At 36.9% G+C, this 5161-nt stretch overlaps 1 non-coding gene across 1 annotated transcript; it reads right to left on the bottom strand.

Moving 5' to 3' along the window:
* Positions 1-4726: 4726 nt before the first annotated feature.
* Trnar-ucg lies at positions 4727-4799 on the bottom strand. The gene has a single exon. It is a non-coding gene; the product is annotated as a tRNA-Arg (tRNA).
* Between the last annotated feature and the right edge of the window lie 362 nt (positions 4800-5161).

Here is a 5161-nt window from a genome sequence, read left to right on the forward strand (position 1 = left end):
CACTGTGTATCTATCTTACTGTATACCTTCACTGTTTACTTTATATCTCACTAGCTGTATAACTATCTGTTTATCTATATTGCTATCTCACTATCTTTATATATCTCTGTCTCTCTATTTTGCTGTTTATCGATCTCACTGTCTATATTCATATCTCATCTTTGTACAGTGAATATATTCATAAGATTAATTGCTATTAGTTTATTCTTGCTATTAATCGGTCACCCACTTTTCTAAGATTTCCTTTTTAATACTGTTTCTAAAGCTCTTTTTCTATACTGGTGATTCAAATGGTCACTTGATTAATACATTCATATACACTGATGCACGCTACTCCTCATTTTGTTATGTCATCCTTTTCATAACTACTCTCAACATGTAGGCTGACGGAAACACAGGAAATACACGTCAGCAGTGAGAAATACAAATTGTTCATGATTGATTGATTATTTAGATTATCTCCCGCGGCAACAGCTAAGGTCATTAGCGGCGAACACCTTGTTAGACTGATATATTTATATATTTAAATCATTAAAATTCATGATGCAACGTATTTCAATATATTTTGTCAAACATAAAGACCACCGAATTCCAGTTCCCGTTAGAAACACTTTGTACTCTTTACCATGCGCTTTAATCATTACCAAGTTTATTATGAATGCTTTGACTGACCACCCTGTGCCTTGTTGAAGTTGACTGAACCTCTTTCAGTTACAATATCACAAATTTATATAAACTGAATTGTAGATTTATATGGTGATCTTTGATGAATGTGGATATTTGAGTTCTTAAAAAATCATTCGTAGTTTCCGTTGTTGTGTTGCAAATAAAGTTGATGCAAATAATGTCACCTTTATTTTCGGAGGAAGCGTATCATGATGAAGTACTAATATCAACTAGTAACTCATAACCCATTTTTAAAACAAATACATTAACATCGTGAAAACCTCAACGATATAGAAACGATTGCTTGCAAATAAGTTTTTCTTTGTCTATTTTTATATCTGTGCATTTATTTATTCACTTGTTTATAAGCATCTACAAAATGCCGATGGAATAACTGATATGCTTAGAATACATACAATGTTTCGTTAATATTCCTTTTCGAAATGAGTCAGACGAATATTTTTCTGTTTACTCACATGGTATCACCACGCACACACACACACACACATATGTGTGTGTGTGTACATACATATATAATATATATATATGTAAATATATATATATATATATATATATATATATATATATATATATATATATAATTCACGTATTATAGTTTGTTTCGAGTATCAGTGACTTCCAGGGAATCTGCTCTAGCAATAAAGTCGAAACAAATTTGAAATGAAATCGTTTAACTTAGTCATAAGTAATTGTGTTTGTATATGCATGCATTATTGTATACAGTGGCGTGACCCTGAAACAACTCGAAGACATTTCTTGCTAATAAACCAAAGTGTTAGTAGAAAAGAATATATTTTGCAATTATCTATACAAGTTGCATCATCATTTTCGTTAATTTTACATGAATACATAGACGCAGATTTATCCACACGAACACACATAAAGAAAGACAGAAACATGCCTATACTTTTCAAATTTCCACATTTGATTATTACTTCCTGGTAGCATGGTTGGTAAGGCCCCAACCGATGCCAAGTGATAATTGTGTCACGTAGGCGCTACTCTTTTCCTTTTGTTTTCAGTGTACGTATTGTATATATATATATATATATATATATATATATATATATATATATATATATATATATATATATATATATATATACATCAGGGAGGTAGATACTGAAGCCGTAAAAATTATCATAATAACAGTAATAATATCCACTATATTTTATACGATAGATGGGACGAGTAGGTTCTCTATTCATGTGATACCGATCTCTCCCTTTCTCTCGGCTGCTGCCTCCATTTTTATCTATTTATATGAATACCTGTCTATCAATGTCCACCCTATCGATGGCCACACCAACTATTTAAACACTGAAGAACGAATTTTCATCACGAGTGCATTCAGGGCCAAATTGCAGATAAATGACCAAGCGATAATGTTGGAACAATTTTCATTCAATTCAAGATTTAAAGCGTTACAGATTAGACATAATCCGCTGCAGTGATGGAAGTGGAACAAAGAAAATGATTATAGCGGTTGCTTTCCCTTGATTTTTTATTTATCTCTTTATGCGTGTTCGGTGCTGTGGATATGTTAATATATACGTATATGTGTATATGTATGTGTGTGTGTATGTGTGTGTGTGTGTGTGTGTGTGTGTGTGTTTGTGTGTGTGTGTGTGTGTGTGTGTGTTTGTAAAATATTTAATCAGATTGACTAAAGAGGGAAAGAGGAAAAATGTAACACCCGAGTTTATTATGTTCTCTCTCTCTCTCTCTCTCTCTCTCTCTCTCTCTCTCTCTCTCTCTCTCTCTCTCTCTCTCTCTCTCTCTCTCTCTCTCTCTCTCTCCCTCGCTCTCCCTCGCTCTCTCTCTCTCTCTCTCTCTCTCTCTCTCTCTCTCTCTCTCTCTCTCTCTCTCTCTCTTTGTCTAAATGACCTTACCCTAATTTCTTCGTTGATGCAAAATCACTTGGAAGTATTATTTGAGAAGAATTGTTGTTTCCCGATGAGGTCACTCGCATATTGAGCATCTTACAATTCCATGACATTTAGTTTTTTTTTTCAGATACATGTATGGCCGTGAGGATGTGCATACTAAACCTCACAATATAACAAATTCCCAAAATACATGATGACTTTAAGGTGATAATGCGAACAAAATAGACCCTTGGAGCCACGCCTTCGTGCACGCCCCCCCCCCCCCCCCCACACACACACACAATCACATACAGGGATTTGTATGGGAAGCGACGGCAGATCCACTGAATCGTTTTTCCGTCCAGTGAAGGGAACAGACACAAATTATATTATTGGAGAAATAGTGACAAAGACATTATCATATCATTTAGCATTCACCATGAAAACCAAACGTTTAATTTCAGTCCAAAACGATGCAGTGTGATGGTTAAGAATGCGAATGGCTTTCTGAAAATTGTCTCTTCATGAAATAGTTACTCTAGTCTATGGTTTAAAACGACATCACAAACAAATATCATCAGCAAATGATAATGACTTCTTCAAAAACATTTATGAATATATAATTTCACTTACACGAGCAAACACCCAATTCCTTTTATAATTCCCACTGTACTTGTTGAGGACATTTATAATAACTCTTTTGTCAGTCAGTTCACATGGACTTAATACCCATATATGATTTTCTGACATGTTTATGTTTCTCAAACTGAATATTCTATTCTTTTTATATGTTCTGCTGTTATTATTTGATACTACTATTGACAATAATGATGATAATTACTACTGTATGTGTGTGTGTGTGTCTAAAAAGAAAAAAGTGTATACAACACAAAGAGCAGGAACACATACGACTACGCCTTTCACTGTATTGCTTCTTACTACACGGCCGATGCTCTCCACCTGCGAGTCTTTCGTGGATTTGGACACAAAATTGAAAAAAAAAAATATGCGTTGTTAAATCTCTCTTTCTCTCTCTCTCTATCTATCTATCTATTTATCCCTCTCTCTCTCTTTCTATCTATCTATCTATCTATCTATATACCCCTTCCCCCCCCCCTCTCTCTCTCTCTCTCTCTCTCTCTCTCTCTCTCTCTCTCTCTCTCTCTCTCTCTCTCTCTCTCTCTCTCTCTCTTTCTCTCTCTCTCTCTCTCTCTTTTATCAGCAGTTCTAACAGATGTCTTATTTTTCGTACATTTACGGTTCTTATTCTGATCCCTGAATGCTTAAAAAAACAAACAACAAAGGTGTTTTATCTGCGGTCAACTCTATCAAAGGATCCAGTATACTGACAAAAAATTTCTGGATTTGATACTCGTTACTCATTTATCTATTTATAGCATCAAGGAAAAAAAATCATGTTTTTTATTAATTCAGTCCTAATCTAATCGAGGGAGATTAAGGTTGTCCGTAATTCCTCTTTCTCTCCCTCCCTCTTACCCTTCTCCCACTCCCCTTCTCTCTCTCCTCTCTACTCTTATCTCTCTCTTCTCTATTCTTATCTCTCTCTTGTCCCCTAATATCTCTCCCTTCCTCAGTCCCCTCTCTTTCCTTCCTTTTATCCCTTCCTCTCTCTTCTCTCTCCCCTTCTATCCTCCTCTCATTTCCTACTTCTCTATTCTCCTCTTCTCTTCCATCTCTTTTCCTCCCTCTCTCCCTTCCTCTCCTTTCCTCCTTCTCTCTCTTCTTCACTCTCATCTCCTTTCCTCCATCTTTCCCTCTCGCCGTCTTTTCTGCTTCCCTCCCTATCTCGCCCCCTTCTTTCCTCCCCCCCTTTTCCCCTACTCTCCTTTCCTCCGTCTCTCTTCTGTTCCCGATCTCCCATCTTCTTTCCTCCATCTCTCCTCTACCTCCTTCAGTTTCCCTAATTCATCTCACCCAGTCTTTTGCTACCATTTTTGTTTTCATCGTTTCCCTTCCTTCTATATCATCTTCCCGTCTCGTTTTGTACTCTCCCTTCCCTGTCTCTCATTTTCTTCCCTGTTCCCCCCTTATCTCCACCTCCTTCTTTCTCTTTTTCCAGTAATATATTCATTAACTACTGTGATTTATATGATCAGTAAGTACTTATCTAGTAGTCAAATATACGCAAAGGTAAGGATAGGAAACAAAAGCGACCGTGACAGGACTCGAACCTGCAATCTTCGGATCCGAAGTCCGACGCCTTATCCGTTAGGCCACACGGTCGGAAATAAAGTAAAATAAATGGACAAAGAAGACAAAGTGTGTGTGTGTTTATATATACATACATATATATATATATATACACACACACACAGACACACACACATAATCAGTCGATGCTGATTTTGTCTTTATTAACTCTGTCAGTGCCTGGGTGAAAGAATGTGAGGAGCAAGCTGTTACCCATGCAGCAGGTTCCCACTCTTCACGCAGCTGATGGATCCAAAGGAACGACAAAGATCGGTACGGTTTGGCACCAACGGCGTCGCAGGAGTTGCCAGAACGATGTCACAAGCGACCACGAACTGCCTAAGGGACTCCGGCTCTGGATTTTTGTTCAGGGTTGACTCCGAAGCCTTTTCATC

The sequence above is a fragment of the Penaeus chinensis genome, chromosome 10, assembly GCF_019202785.1.
Source record: "Penaeus chinensis breed Huanghai No. 1 chromosome 10, ASM1920278v2, whole genome shotgun sequence".
Classification (NCBI taxonomy): domain Eukaryota; kingdom Metazoa; phylum Arthropoda; class Malacostraca; order Decapoda; family Penaeidae; genus Penaeus; species Penaeus chinensis.